This window comes from Ovis canadensis, chromosome 12 (genome assembly GCF_042477335.2).
Source record: "Ovis canadensis isolate MfBH-ARS-UI-01 breed Bighorn chromosome 12, ARS-UI_OviCan_v2, whole genome shotgun sequence".
NCBI lineage: Eukaryota > Metazoa > Chordata > Mammalia > Artiodactyla > Bovidae > Ovis > Ovis canadensis.
The window spans coordinates 56310764-56326881 of record NC_091256.1 but is presented as its reverse complement, the minus strand read 5'-3'; the positions used below and the strand labels follow the sequence as shown (position 1 = coordinate 56326881).

At 57.8% G+C, this 16118-nt stretch overlaps 1 protein-coding gene across 2 annotated transcripts in view; it reads left to right on the top strand.

The window, feature by feature from the left end:
* Positions 1 to 1507: 1507 nt before the first annotated feature.
* CAMTA1 (calmodulin binding transcription activator 1) overlaps positions 1508 to 16118 on the top strand; it is a 91714-nt gene continuing 77103 nt past the window's right edge. For both annotated transcript variants that reach the window (XM_069545802.1, XM_069545799.1), the window contains exons 1-2: positions 1508 to 1748; positions 8555 to 8689. The gene's annotated coding sequence lies outside the window, so the exon portion shown is untranslated. The remainder of the gene's footprint in view (positions 1749 to 8554; positions 8690 to 16118) is intronic.

Below are 16118 nucleotides of genomic sequence, written 5' to 3'. Positions count from 1 at the left end.
CCCGTCCTGGGCAGCTCTTGGCCCCCTGCTGGGCAAGGCGGCTGAAGCCTGGGTTTGCCCACCCTAGGAGAGCCGGGGGAGCCCTAGAGGCCAGCCACCTCACCCTCTGCACCCCCAGGGCAAGCCTCCCTGACTCAGTGACCGCAGTCTGAGCCCTGAGTGGGGCACCTACACCGTGCTGCCCACATCAGGCAGGACAGTGTGCTATTAATCACTAAGCTCGGACAATAAAACAGGACTGCCCAGGGCGCTGAGACGTGAGGCCACTCTGTGTGCTGTGGGGCTGCCCTGGCTGGTTCCAGCAGGCGGGCAGGGAGTGCTGATTCCTTTCCTGCACCCTCCTGCGCCTGGGCGCTTCCAGGGCCCTCTCCCCTTGAGCTGAGCAAGGTCATCTGAGCCACCCTCCGCCATCCCCCTTCCTCCCTCCCCCTGCCCCACCCCCGCCCTGTGGGAGCAGCTGCAGCCCAGCCAGGCTGCAAGCACATCAGGGGCTGCGTGTACAATGTGCACACACAGTCAGGGGGCTGCAGGCCATGCCGGCAGCACAGAGGGTGGCTCAACCCAGAGGCAGGAGTCCATGCACAGTTTCACACCGTCCCCAGCGTCCAGCAGGAAGCCACCCCCCCTGCCCCGCCCTGTCCAGCCCAGAGCGACCTCTGTGCCCCTCCCATTCGGAGCGCTCCTTCCAATGTCTTTCCCATCGCCATCTGCATCCACCTCCCTGGCTCTCCCACCACACCCTGGGCATCCTGGGTCTCCCCTCATCCTTGCCATCACCATGTCCACTCCCCGGGGGGCCACTGAGATGCCCAGGCCTGTTTCCACAGCTCAGAGTTCCCACAGTCTGTGCGCAAGCAGATGAAAGAGAACGCGCCCTCCCGCCCCTCCACTACCTTCCACAGGGCCCCCCCCACCGCCCCGGACAGCTTCTCAGGTGCATCCTGAGGGGAAAGGTGTAGCAAACTGTGCCCCCTTTTGGCTAGAGCTGAAAGTTTCTCTTTCTGGAGGGGATCAGGGGTCAGAACTGCCATCCCCCTGTAGGATGCCAGCTGTGAAAGGCAAAGGGCGTCTTGGGGCCTCTGCACACCAGGGGGAGGAGAACTGGGGCCCTTCTCCCTGCCACAGTCCTGAGACAGTGGTTCTCAAATGTGGGCTTTATGTGGACCCCAAACTTCCTAACTCTCCCTTCCCCCGGTTCATGCCCCCTGGCAACCATAGGTTAGATCTCTAAGTCTGTGAGTCTGTTTCTGTTTCGTAAATAAGTTCATTTGTATCCTTTAAAGTGGATAACGAACAAGTTCTTATTCTATAGCACGGGCAACTCTGCTCAGTGTCATGTGGCAGCCTGATGGGAGGGGAGTTTTGGGGAGAAGGGATCCATGTATGTGTATGGCTGAGTCCCTTTGCTGTGCACCTGAAACTATCACAGCATTGTTAATCGGCTAGACTCCAACACAAAAGTTTAAAAACAAATAAAGTAGGGCTTACGGGAATGGGGAGCCTGCATGTTCCACAAGCACGTGGGCCAGGGGTGTGGCCCGCCATCTGAGCGGTGCAGCCGTGGAGGCCCCTGTCCCAGTGTGGCTGACCCCCGCCCCCTGCCGGCCTCTGTTCCCTCCAGGGAGGAGTGAAGGTTCTCATCACAGGCCCTTGGCAAGAAGCCAGCAATAATTACAGCTGCCTGTTCGACCAGATCTCGGTGCCTGCGTCCTTGATTCAGCCCGGCGTGCTGCGCTGCTACTGCCCAGGTGAGAGAGAAGGCCGCCTGTCCGAGGAGGCCACAGGGGCCCCGGAGAGCTGGGCTCTGGGTCAGCGGGCGAGGAGGGTGACCCGGGGCACGTTGCGCCATTTCTCTGAACCTCAGTTTCCTGCGCTGTGAAGGGGTGAGTCCCAGATCAGCTATTAGAACGTCAGTGAAACAGGGGCACAGGTGAGGTGGGCTGGATTTTGAAGAGAACTTGATGGAGGACTATTTAGTCAACCCTCGAGCCAGGTGGGCACACCCAGGACTGGCCGCAGCAGGAAGCTCTAACCAGTCTCCACCTGAAGTGTGATGGGAGCTGCTGAGAGCACAGCGGTGGAGGGGTCCAGACAGGAGCTACATCTGGGATCAGGGCCACAAAGCAGCCCTCTCCCATAGCCCAAGCCAAGCAGAAGTCACAAGAACAAGAGAGCCCACGTCATGCTGGCCACAGGGCCAGTCCCCTGGGATACAGAGCAGGTCGGAGAGGGATGGAGAAGACCCAGCAGGCCACCGGGGAGGGGGCATCAAACTGAGACTAATCCGCACAAACTCCTTTTATACATCGGTGATTCCAGCTGCCCCATGGCCAGAAGGTACAGGCACGAGGTTTCCTTCCATTTTCGGGGACAGTGCCCCCCGCCCCGTGTGCTCTTCCCACGGCTCTGGCCTTCTCCCTCTCGCTCTGGCGGGGCTCATCATCGTCCACATAGCTTGGTGTCCCTGTCTTGCTCTTGACCTCTGGTCGTCACTACCCCCCCACTGGCCTGTTGGCTCCAGGGGACAGTCTGTGTCTTTTTGGTCACCATGTGCCCCCCCCAGGGCTTGAAAAGTGCCTGGCATGTCACAGACAGGGGGTGGATAGCTACTCGAATCTGCTCATAGTTTTCTGTTCCCTGGGCTGACGCTGGTGTGACCCCTCGACCTGCCCTTCCCAGATATCATTAGTCCCAGGGATGACCTGTCCGGCTGGCCCAGATGATGGACAGAGAGGCAGAGGAGGAGGTGGGTGGTGAGGGTGAAGAGTCCCACTCCATGTCATCTGAAGCCAAGGTGACTACAAAAGGGGAGAGAGAGAGAGAGAAAGAGAGAGCTCCCTGTGGAGCTAGGGTTGGGGTGGGGGGTGGCGGGGAAGAGAAGTGGGGGCGGGGTCCCCAAGTCAGGAGTAGAACTGGTCGGTGCCAGGGGCCTGGTTTACCTGGGGTGGTCCAGCTTGAACCTCTGGCCACCCTAGACGTCTGCCTCACCCCCACCATGCCCCCAACCTGGAGCTCCCGAGCTGACATGGAACATTCTTCTCTCTCCATCTCCCCACAAAGCCCATCAGAGCAGAATGCCCTGCTCCAGGGCTCGGCGCACCGGCTCAGCTTCCACTTGAATAGAGCAACCTCTTCACCACAAACACCCAGGGAGCCAGGGCTGCTGCCCCTGGCGGCCTCCCCTGCTGGCCCTGCCCCCATCAGCGGCCTGGCTGGCTCCCACTTGGTCCTGCTGCTCCCAGGCTCCCAGCAGCCCTCCTGGGGCTGGAGCACAGCCATCTGGACGTCAGCCAGGCTGGGCCAGCCTATCCCAGCTCGGGGCTGCTTGCGGCTAATGCAGCCCCCAACCTCTGCTGGCGAGAGAGGGGGAAGGGGCAGTGTGTTATTAACCTACCCACTTATCACCTGCTGCTGGAACGGCACTGGCCCGACCTATAAATAGATGCCACTTCCTGTACCTGGTTCTTGCCTGGCTGAGGACCCAGACCTTGCCTGTCCTGAGTTATCTGACCCCTCCGAAAAAAAAAAAAAAAGGCCGGCCTTTGTGTGCCCTCTGGATGGTGTCCCAGGCCAGGACCTGGCAAACCCCCGGGCGCTGGAGCAGTCACTTCTTGCATCCCAGATCAGCCAGTTCCCATCTGGTGGCGTGAGCCCGGGGGTTGACCTCTTGAGCCCCCTCTTCTGCATCCCTAAAAACCACCGGCCAGATGCAGAAGGACCGAGAGCAGGGCAGGTCCAGGAAGCTTCCGGCTCACAGGCTCAATCCATGAAGCTTCTCATGAGCGAGGCCTTGCTCTCTCTGTCCTCGGCAGTGGGTAGGGGACTGGGGAGAGGGATCCATCACTGTTTAGGTCTCAGCAGGCAATTCTCCTGGACCCAGAGCATCTCTGGGTCCCCAGAGCAGGCAGCTTACAGGAGAGTCTGCCTAGGCCACTATGTCTCCCAGCGGCTCAGGGTCCCCTAGCATCCTGCATCTTGGACCCAGGGAGGCTCAGGCAGCCTGAGAGCCAGGGTTCTACCCCTAACCACAAAGAGGGGGATCCTATTTGGACATCCCTCTTTTGAGGCCCAAATGGAAACATGTTACTCTGCAAAACAGCCCTGGCTTTCGCACGCATTCGTTCATCAAGCAGTTTGCCAGTAACCGGTATGCACCTGAAATGGAGGCTAAGACCCCTAACCCTGAACTTGACCCCAGGAAACTCTCAGTCAGGAAGGAGTCGGTCATGCAAACAAGCCACACCCTGGCTTGGGGATGATGCTGATTGCTTGAGGACCTCTGCCCTGGGTCTCCCAAAGGCTCAGGGAAATTGGAGCTGATCTTAAATGAAGAACCCTTAAAAGGAGAACCAAACTGGCCTTGCTGACAAGAAGGCCTCAGAGGCTTGTGAGCACAAGCCAGGTCACCTGGGGAACTAGTATGGGAGAAGGGGGCACAGGGCATGCAGATTGCCCCCGCCCACCGGCCTGGTGCACATGCCCAGGCAACACGGATGGAGGGACTTGACCCTGACCAAGCACACGGTTCTTGCTCCCCCTCCATCACTGGCTGCAGAAGACACAGGCATGGAAACTCCCTCCTGCGAGATTCCAGGAATGTTCCAAGGTCAGGAGGGAGACAACCAAGTCAGGTCACTGAGCCCAAGTGAAGCGGCAATGAAAGAGGACTTGAGAATTAGGAAGGGCAACGCAGGCTCAGGAGAAGATGAAGGACACTCGCCACCCACCCAACCTCTGCTGCCAACAACAAGAAGGCTTTGTTTTGGGACTTTCAGACAGTCCCATGCTGGAGTCCTTGGAGTCAGTCACTTCAGTTTAGTCGCTCAGTTGTGTCCAAATCCTTGTGACCCCATGTACTGCAGCACACCAGGCTTCCCTGTCCATCACCAACTTCTGGAGCTTGCTCAAATTCATGTCCATGATGCCATCCAACCATCTCGTCCTCTGTCGTCCTCTTCTCTTCCTGCCTTCAATCTTTCCCAGCATCAGGGTCTTTTCCAGTGAGTCAGTTCTTGCCATCAGGTGGCCAAAGTATTGGAATTTCAGTTTCAACATTTATCCTTCCAATGAATATTCAGGACTGATCTCCTTTAGGATTGACTGGTTTGATCTCCTTGCAGTCCATGGGACTCTCAAGAGTCTTCTCCAACACCGCAGTTCAAAGGCATCAATTCTTTGGCGCTCTCTCCTGGTGTCCTTGGAGGCACCAAAGGCAAAATGAAGTTCAAAATGAGATGAGCAGGGCTTCCCTCAGTGGTAAAGAATCTGCCTGCCAATGCAGGAGACTTGGTTCAATCCCTGATCCTGGAAGATTCCACATGCCAAGGAGCAAATAAGCCCACGCACCACAACTACTGAGCCTGTGCTCCTGGGCCCGGGAGCCACAACTACTAAAGCTTGAGTGCTGGAACTACTGACACCCTTACACTTAGAGCCCGTGGTCTTCACTAAGAGAAGTCACCACAATGAGAAGCCCACCCATTGCAATGAAGAGCAGCCACCTCTCACCGCAACTAGAAAAAGCCCACACAGTAACGAAGACCCAGCACAGCCAAAAACAAAACAAAACACCATGTTCCCCCTGCACATCATCACTCCTCCCATCATTTAAAAAAAAAAAAAAGAGAGAGATGAGTAAGCGCACCGTGGTTTTTAAGCAATTCATTCAACAAACACCTACTGAGAGACTGTAACAGTCCAGGCACTGACCTTGACCCTGGACATAAAGAGGAAATCAGAACAGACCAGCACCCATCTCTCCTGGAACTTACAGTCTACTGTAGAAAACAAAACAAAACAAAAAAAACAAGGAAACAAAGACATAACCCGGGTAACTGGAGAAAATGATACCAGGACACTAGAAGATGGTAATGCAGTAAGGGAGGTTCCTTTGGACAGACTGATGAGGGAAGGCCTCCCATAGGCTGGGACATTAGGCTGGAACCTGAATGATGAGATGCACCCAGTCCTGGGAAGAGTAGGAGAAAAGCCTCCAGACTGTGGGCAAAGGAGGTGCAAAGGCCCTGAGGCAGGAACAGGTTGGGTAAGTTGGAGAAACACAAAGGTGGGAGACAGCTAGGGTGGAGAAGATGACAGGGTCCAAATCATGTCCCACCTTCTGAGTCATAAGAAGGAGTCTGATTTGCTTTTATCTGCAATGGAAGCCACTCGTTTTAAGTGGGGAGTGGCCTGACCAAAATTATGTTTTTGAAAGATGATTCTGGGTGGGGACTTCCTTGGCAGTCTAATGGTTAAGGATCCACCTTGAAATGCAGGGGTCGTGGGTGCAAGCCCTGGTCGGGGAACTAAGATCCCACATGCCCTAAGGCAATGTAGCCTGCGTGCCGCAACTACTGAGCCTGTGAGCCACAGTCAGAGAGTCCACATGCTGCAACAAAAGATCCCCCATGACGCAATGCAGATCCACGTGCTGCGCCCGCCACCACCAAATAAAGAACAAAAACACCTTTTTTGAAAAATTAAAGATTATTCTGGGTGTGTAGAAGAATGGATTGTAGGAGGGTAGAAAGAAGCAGAGAAACCACAGGAATCAGCAGAGGGGTAATCCTTCCCAGCTTAAGGAGGAAGGCTCTCCCGGGGAACACACTCCCACCTGTGCCCTGTGGGGGCTCCCAAGTGTGGCCCCCCGACACCATCCCAGCAGGGACAGGTAGGTCTCGGGTGTGCTGAGGTTGCCCTTGGCAGGAGGCTAATGCAGGAGTCTAGGCATCTGGGCAGGAAGAAGTGATGACAGCCTGGGCTGGCATGGTGGCTGTTGAGATGGAGAGAAGTCAATGGACCCAGGACTCAACTAATGGACTGAATGCAGGGGAAGGAAAGAGACTCCAGGAAATACCCTGAGTGATGTGCGTGGGGCTGCTGGGCTGAGACCCAGGAGACGGTGACAGGTGCTCTCTGTTGCATCTCTCTGGGGACAGACGGGGCACCTTTGGATCTGCCACCATCCCAGTGTCAATGCAGGCTGTGCACGTGCCAGGAGGTGGTGGAAGATGAGCAGTGGCGGGGGAGGACCTTCCGGCTGGAACATCTGGTGCAGGGAATCCTTGAACTCCCCAGGGCCAGCAGGGTGTGTTCAGAGGAGCAGAGCTGGGCGGGCTCAGATGGATGCACACTGACGCCCTGCCCTCCTGTTGGTGAGCCAGGCAAATCACCAGGGAAGGCGAGTGACCATGAGCTCAGAGGTCTGCCCTGGGGATGTAGCTGGAGCCGGGACTTGGCTGGGGCTCCCTGCCCAGAGAGGCATGGCAGGAGGTCCTGCAGGACACTGCCCCCCACCCACCCCCCCACCCACCACAGAGCCAGCTTGTGACCTGGATCTGAGGAGCCACAACAGGGCAGAAAGCACAGGGGGACAATAAGCCTGCGGGTCATCCTGGGGCAATGACTTCCTGAAGACCCACTCTGGGGACAATGATGTAACACCTCCACCTGGGATGGAGAGATGTCACAAGTGGATGAGTTGGTTTTCCCACGGGAAGTGAGCCTACACCACCCGTCCTCCCAGGGAAGCCAGAGCCTTCCTCTGCCCCCGGGAGCAGCTGACTTGGACAGCTTCCTCCAGGCTAAGCTTCGGAAAACCAAGAGCCCAAACAGTAACACGATCCCTGGGTGCGTCCTCCCTGGAAACCTGTCCTGGGGAGGCCCCAATCGCTGGTTCCAGACAAGCAGGGCAGAGAGCACAGAACCCTGCTGTCTCCCGGTGGGGGTGGGGGGATGAGGCCTGGTGGGGCGGAGCAGTCCGCACAGCACCCCCAGCCCCCAAGACTTCAACAGCAGCCTCTCCCCCAGAAACAAAGCAGGTCTCTGCCCAAGGCCAAGGACAGTGAGAACGTCCCATGCATTACTCAACCAGAAGTTTTCACTGGGCCCTGTGCTGGGGTCAGAACAGCTGCTGAGGCCCATAAGGGCCTGTCTTTCCAAAGTTTGCTGTCCAGGCATTGAGAGGGAGGAACAAGCTTCCTGCCAGCTCCCAGCCCAGCCCCCACTGGACTCAGAGTAACAGGCACAGACGAAGCCCTTGCCTCTATCAGGGAGGCAGAACTTCTGAAAATACAAGGCAGGCCATGCTAAGTGAGTCAGGACATGCTTGCAGGGAAGGACGAAACAGAAATGAGCACAAAGGAAATGCTGGACGTGAACCCAACCTCTCCCCCCTAGGATGGACTGGAGGGGGAGGACTCAGTCAGCCATGCGGTGGAGTGGAGGACCGTTCATTCATCCATTCACTCATTCATTCAACAAATCTATACTGAGCTCCCAGTCCCCGTCCTCCCAACAGGCAGGGGAGCAAACAGGCAATGACAAACTAGAGTGATCAAGGGGCGATGGCTGAGTGCAGCCCCCCGAGAAGCCTTCTAATAGAAGCAGCACTGCATTTTGGCCTCGAGGAATGAGCAGGCCCAGGCAGGGCTAATCCATGAGGAGCAGAGGGAAGAGGCTCCTCCAGGCCCTGGGGTGGTACACAAGGTTGCGGGGCGGGGGGTGTCCATGCTCCACCCACCCCAGCCCTGACTGGTCTTTCTTTTGCTTTCAGCCCACGACACTGGTCTTGTGACTCTACAAGTTGCCTTCAACAACCAGATCATCTCCAACTCGGTGGTGTTTGAGTACAAAGCTCGGGCCCTGCCCACACTCCCGTCCTCCCAGCACGACTGGCTGTCACTGGACGGTAAGAAGAGCGTTCGGGTCAATTTGCCAAACCCCAAGGGAGAGGGACACCCGGGAACCCTGTGCACAAGGTGTGAGAAAGGAGGAAGCACCCAGGTGTCCTGACTTCTGCTCGGGGCCCAAGTCTTACCTGGTGAGACTCACCTTAATCTCGGCCTTTCCCTGGGACACAGTGAGTCTGTGAGCTTGGGCCCAGGGCCTGCCAGGGGATCTGAGCAGCCAGACAAACCCCCAAGTTGCTGAGCCTCTCTCAACAGCCCTGGAGCAGCCAGGTCGAAGCATCCCCTACCGCCCCACCGCCACCCACCCAGGGCAGTTCCTGGAAGCAGAGGGGCTCCTGGAGGCCATCGCCAAGCCTTGAGCCTCTCAGAGGCAAGGCCGGGGGAAGGCAGCCCACGATGGGCTTCTTTCTGATTCTAAGGCTGGACTTCGGGGCTGTGTGTCCAGTGCTTCTGCCTTTTAAAGACCATAAGCCAAACCTTCTTATGGAAACTCTTCCCCACCCATCACTCCTGCCTCTAGGCTATTTTTACTTCGGCTTCTGCCCTATACGGGCTTCCCAGGAGACACAGTGGTAAAGAACCCGCGTGCCAATGCAGGAGACATACGTTTGATCCCTGGGTCAGGAAGATACCCTGGAGTAGGAAAGGGCAACTCATTCCAGTATCCTTGCCTGAAAAATTCCATGGACAGAGGAGCGTGGCGGGCTACAGTCCATGGGGCTGCGAAAGAGTTTGACACGACTGAGCGACTGAGCGCACACGGTCCCGTAGAGCATCGGACACAAGCCCGGGATCACCATCAGGGCTGAGGGCCGAGGGCCAGGGAGCCCCAAGTGGCTCCAAGGGAGGAGGCTGGATGTGATGGCTGAGGCTGCTTCTCTAAGAGCAGCTGCCCTGCTCCACAGGGGTGGTGGGGTGTTGGGGAGGAGGGTGCTAAGGTCAGAGACTGCCCTTCCATGCCTGGACATGCCCAAAGGAAGCTCCAAAATTGGCTGGAGGGCTGAGCTGATGGTCTGCTCTGGACAGAGACAGAATGGGAAGGATGACTGAACCTGCCCTTCATATCAGGGCAGCTGCAGAGATGCCCAATTGTGGGATCCCTTGCTGGAGACCATGCCAAGCCAAGGTGTTAGGTCTCAGCTAAGCTCACCCAGGGCCCTCTGTAGGGTCAGTTCCTTAAGCTCCCTTTCCCCATCCACAGCAGCCCGTTGCCTTCTCCCCTCTCAGACCTCCCCTTGCTGCTGGCTGCTGGAGGATCTCTGGGCATGGGTGCATGCCTTGGCAGCCTTCCTGAGCCACCCAGGGTGCAAACTTCAGCCTCATCGCAGCCCTGGCCCCAGAAGGGACAGGGTGCCTGGCAGCCACCCCAGCCACTGAACCCTCTGAGCTGTTCCCAGAGGTGGCTCTGGGTCAGCAGGCATCTGCGCCTGGCAGTGGCTGCCTGGGAGCACCAGGCTGGCCTTGGCAGCCACCCTGGCCAAGGCTGCAGCCAGCCGGATGACCCGCAGGATGTAACGGAGAAGGGCAGGGTGACCAGGGGCTCCCGTTCAGGAAATCCGGTTTCACTTTTGCAGAACAAATGGGATAGGGAACAGGGAAGTCTGCAGAGCCCTGGCTCTCCCTCAGTGACCAGGTCACCTCTCCAGGGTGACTGAAGGTTGCTGGGACCAGTCAGTGTGGGACCTGCCTGGGAGATGGAGCACTTCAGAGAGCCAAGTCCAGCCAGGCAGAGCCTCACCTGGAAGCACAGGAAACATCAGCTGCCCCACCCCAACCCCTGGCCTCCCAGGGGCGGGAAAGACAGAGAGCCAGCTATCCAGGAGGGTGCCTGCAGGGGAAGATGCTATGACAGGAACCATGGGGAAGGGAAGCCACCTTAACTGCTCCATAAGAAGCACACCCCTGAGTCCTCGGCCAAGGTGGACACTGCTCCTCAGCAGCCCCCTCTGCAGAGACTTGGAGCTCTGACCTCCCTAGGCCTCCAGTTGAAATAAACATGCCCCAGCCCCCGGCAGAATCCACAGGAGAGATAACAGGAGGTGGGTGGGGAGAAGGCAGGACCACCCCCAGACAGAGAGTAGATGGGGGCCTGGAAGGACCCCGTGAATCTCCTTCCCTTTAGGCTTGACCAGGCATCCTTTCAATAGTGGGAGGCGAAAGGGGTCCAAAGCACAGGAACCATGAGACCCCCCACCCTGCCAGGGTAGAGGAGTAAAACGTCCTTCTAGTCCTCCGCCCCCTTCAATGAATACAAGTGACTTAGCCACCCGCATTTATCCAGCCTGATAAATAATGAGGGCAGGGAGTCGGGGGGCAGCCACAGCGCCGGGGGCATAATCCTCTCAGTGCAGAGAGGACGGCTGGGACAGCCCAGAGGGTGGGTGTCCCCAGGGCTCTGGCCAACCCTCTGACCCGGCAGTGGAGAAGCGTGTCGCAGAAGATGCCGCAGCGGCCAGGCTGTCTGAAGCCTTCCTCTCGGCTCCCCTCCCCTCGGGTTCCGCAGCTCCTCGGCTCAGAACCGCCCGCCCCCACGGTTACCGGGCAAATTCGCAGTTAGAGCCGCGGGGACGTGCGGGCGCGCGCGCTGCGGCGAGGGGGAGGGGCGGCGGCGGAACGGGAGCGGCGCGGGGACAGCAGCGCCTGGCAAACTGGGGCGCGGCTGCGTGCACACACACAGTCGCACACACACGCATGCACACACGCACGCTTGCACGCCCGGCGCAGCTGCAATGCAGTAGTCCTGCGCGAAGCGGCGGGCAAGCTGCGCCCGCGCCCGCCCCGCGGACTGCGGCACCGCTAGGCCCTCGCCCGCTGAGGGGAGAGACAGGGACGCGCGGCCAGGGCTGCGCGCTCCCGTGTCGGCGGCCGCCTCTGGATGCGCGAGTTTCTGGTCCCAGCCCCCGCCCCGCGTCCGTTGCCCTGCTCGCGATCCTGGGGGCGCTCTTTGCCCCTCCCCAGAGAGGGAGAGTTGTTTGGGAAGAGAATTTCTGCTTTCGTTTGTTTAAAATATCGATTTGCTTGCCAAACTGAAGACTGGGTGGGGGACGCGGACACGGAATCCACGCGCTTAGCGGCCGCAGCTGGGGCACAGCTTTTGTCTGAGCAGCCAGCGCGGGTGGGAGGCGATCGTCCCCGCAGGGGGTCATCTGCACAGGGGCTCCGCGTCCCCCAAATCTCAGCAGGACACAACCATCCAAGGGGAGACAGCGCGTGGAAACGGGAGAGGGGGAGAACCGGGAAGAACCGCAGCCACCGGCATCTACCCGCTCCAAGCCGACTTTGGGGAGCGCAGCCCCTGGGGTCGCGGGCGCTGCATCGCTTCCCCCAGACCTAGGGGCCTCCACCCCCACACACACCCCTGCCCCTCACTGTGAGCTCTAGAGGGGGCACAGGCCTTGTGTGCCTGCCACCCACCCACCCCCCGCACCCTGCACCTAGCATAAGCTGGCAGATTGCGGCCCACAGTTCCTATCTGTCTTAGGGATGATTGCGTGAATGAATGAAGTGCCACTGGAAACATCAAGAGAGCTGCATCCAGCCCGGTGTTCAGGAAGGCTTCCCGGAGGAAGTGTCTCTTCCGCCGAGATCTCCAGCTTGAGCAGGCAGCAGCCAGGCTAAGGAATGGGAAAGAGCCTCCCCTGCGGGGAGGGAACAGCAAGGGTCCCAGGAGGTGCAACAGTCGCTTCCTTTACCCAAGGCGCTCAGTGAGCTACCAGTTTCACCATTCCTTCTCCCAGACTTTCAGATTCAGAGCAAATTTCCACAGGTTGCTTGCACCAGGATCCCAGGGTGGTCTGGGGCGGGCCAGCCGTGCCTTTGGGGAGCAGTGGGGCCTCTTCCAGGTTAGAGGCAGTCAAGCAGCCAGTTTACCCTGGAGACCATTTCTGGAAGGCCTCTGGGAAGTGTCACTCCTGGCCACCTCGGGTCCTGTGGAGACAGCCAGGGCGCTGCTGAGTGTGGGGAGGAGATGCTGTGTGTTTAGATGGCCTCGGCTGGGCTGTGTTTGCAAAAAGCATAAACCCAGGTGGTTTGATCCTGCAGCTCTAGAACCGAGGGGATGGTGCTCACATCTGGCCAAGGGCCCTGGGACACCTTTAAGTAACCCCGTCCCTGGAAGAGGTGAGTGGAAGTTCAGGGTGCCTGGTTCCCTCCTCTGCAACCAGCTGATGCTCCCCCAGGCCCTGGCCCCGCCCCCACCCGCTGGGCCCCTCTCCAAAGCCCACTAAGCAGCTTATTCTTAGACTATTTTCAGTTTTCTCTGGGTGGCTGAGCCTCCTGTCCGGGTGAGAGGATTGAAGGGAGGCACGGATGCAGCTTTCCTGGGTTCAGCCGGCCAGCCATCTGGGCAGGCCTCCTGCTGACCTTCAGTGGGGGAAGGACCTTGTCATCTGAGGCACAGCGGTGAGCAGTAGCTCTCGTTTCATCACCTAGGGGCCTGCTTCGGGGGCAGGGCAGACACCCTGGCAACTTGTGACCTGGTGTCCAGGTCACCAGGCCCAGAGTAGAGTACCCAGTAAGGCAGCCTCTGGGGCAGCCGGGCTCCGGATTAGAAGTGTGGAAGATGGAAACCTTGCCCTCCTGTAAGAAGGTGGAGGGAAGAAAAAGCAGGGTTTGGTCTCCCTGTTGGGCCTTCTGTGACCAAACCTTCACTGCTATTAGAAGATGTGTAGCTGGGATGGGTCCCCAGCTCTGTCCACCTCCCCTCACCTCCCAGCCTCCTGCCCCTGGCCTGTGGCCATGCTCCTGCCAGCCTCTCCCCTACCGGCTGGTTTCTAATAGCAGCCTCCACCCACCAGGAGTGGGAGACCACACACTGACCCTGAGGTCAGAGGCGCAGCCCAGTGGCAACAGGAGGGAGCTATTCCAGCTGTGAGACTGGCCCCAGGAAGCTTCTGGATGCTTCCTGCCCCCATGGGGACACCCCTGGGGCTCTCTGATGTATGTACCTTGCTGGCTCCTCCTGGCCTGGCTCCCTCCCTCCTGCAGATTCCCCAACCCACCTCCCAGCCACCCTCCTCTGGGCCTATTGCATGACAAACCGTCAACCAGGGAGAACATCCACAGAGCTTATCAGAAAACGCATCACTTCTACCAGATGATGGGGGGCAGGGGAGGAGCACGGTGTAAGTAATCTAGTTGTAACTAATTTGAAAGGCCACTGTTTTTACTAAAACAAAGGTTTGTTTCATGGAGTAGAATACAAAATTCAGGAGAGTCTTTCATATCAGACATAGAGCATCTGTGAATGGTCTTGACTTTGGAGAGTGCCTGAATTACAGGCTGAGTTGGTGCCCAAGGGAGGTCCATGCCCTCCTCCTCTGGGAGCACTCTGCACAAACTTCGGAGGCTTAGACACAGGGGTCCGCTCTGTAAGTGAGAAGAAGCACTGCCTAAAATCTGGCATTCACCTACACTGGGGTCTGGGGCATGCCAATATGGGTTAGCTCTCGGGTCTCTGGGTATTTCTTTGCACAGCAGAGACAAGAGATAAGATGGCAGTGGCAGAAAGAAGCTGGTGTGAGCCAGTCTTACATTTGGATCTTGAAGCTGAGTGGCTGGAAGGACCTCTGGTCTGAGCTGCAGCTGCCCAGCCAGGGCCTCGCCCCCTCCTCCTCTTCAGTGTTCTGTTCTCTGTGTGGTCTGTGCCATTACAGACTGGGGTGGGTGTCTGTCCTTAGCCCTCCTTAGGCAGAAACCAAGGGGCCTGGTGCTCAGATGCCCCCAGGGGATGTGATCTCCAGCAGTTTACGGCCTGGCCCCACCGAATGGATCTGTGTGGAGCTCTCCGTGTAGCAGGGACGGGTCACCTTGGGGCTGGGCCTCAGCCGCCTCCCTGCAGCAGTGACGAATGGTGCCCTGCAGAGAACCGGCAAGCCCAGCATCTGCAGAAGCCAGGGAGGCAGTCTCTGCATCCTTGTCCTGGCTGTTGGGCAGGAAGCAGAGTAAAACCCATGGATGAAGCCCTGGAGCTCGGGCAGACATGGCCACTCTCACAGGGTCAGCTTCCCAGCCATCTGGGGGAAGGGGGTGGTGGGGCGTAGGTGGCTCATCCTGAGGCCTGAAGGTGGGAGGCTCGACCCCTGATGGCCAACATCAACCAACTTATCCTTGACCGTTGCATGAGGTTCTCATTGATAACATGACAAATGGCCACAGACCTGGGAACTTAAAACACAAACATAGTCTCTTGAATTCTAGAGGCTGGAAGTTCAAAATCAAGGTGTCAGCAGGGCCACACTCCCTGAAGGCTGTAAGGGAGAATCCTTCTTACCTCTTCCAGCTTCTGGTGACCACCAGCGAACCTTGGTGCTCTGTGGCTGATAGCAACATAACTCTAATCACTGCCTCCGTCATCAGATGGCATCTTCTTTCTCTGTATCTGTGTCTCTATTTTCTCCTTTTTACAAGGACACCCATTTTTGGATTAGGGCCCCACCCAATCCAGTGAAGCTGTCTTAACTAGTTGGATCTGTTATTAACTAATTTGCTATTGTTTAGTTGCTAAGTCATGTCCGAGACTCTTTGCGACCCCATGGACTGTGGCCCATCAGGCTCTATCCATGGGATTTCCCAGACAAGAATACTGGAGTGGGTTGCCATTTCCTTCTCCAGGGGATCTTCCTGACCCAAGGATCAAACCCACATTGGCAGGGAGATTTTCTACCACTGAGCTACCTGGGAAGCCCACCACCACCTTGACTCAGCCCCAAATATTCTTGCACATCCTAATCAAGCTTCTGGCCTCTCGTCTTGCCTCCTTCCACGAAGATCGTTCCTTGCATCACGAGGCACTGCTTGGACCCCAGGGGCCCTTTCTTTTCCTGGAGTTTACATTCAGAGGAGGGAGAAAGTTAACAGACACACACAGAGGAAATGTCAGAGTACTTACAATGGGTGGCCACCTGGTAGAGGGTGGCCAGGGTGGCTGCTTGAGGTTAGGAGCCAGCAGAGGCCCCTCTGGGAAGATGCTGCAACAGGAAGGAACCAACTAGGTTGAGATCCTGGGAAGGACATCCCAGGTAGAGGGAACCACAGGAACAAAGTCACCTGGTGAGTTGGGGGAGTTGAAGGGGCCGTGCTGGTGAACAGAGTTAAGGGGAGGCACAGCAGAATGAGAAGGGACCAGGCCTGGGAGAGGGGCGGCCATCAACAAGACAGGGAGCTGGGACTTCATCCTGAGGACAGCGGGGGAGGGGGGTTATAAGGCGGTGAAGGGACACGCTCAGTTCTGTTTTCAGGATCCCTGCTGCCCCCAGCTGCTGTCTGGAGCATGAATTGTGACTCCACCCGCAGAGTTTCCACCCCAGATGCTCTGCATCTATGCAGGCAAGGGATGAGGGTGGCTCCAGGGAGGCTGGATGATAAGTCACAGGAAACACAGTTTGGAGACGTTTTGAGGGTAGAGCCAAGGGCCCTGCTGATGACTTG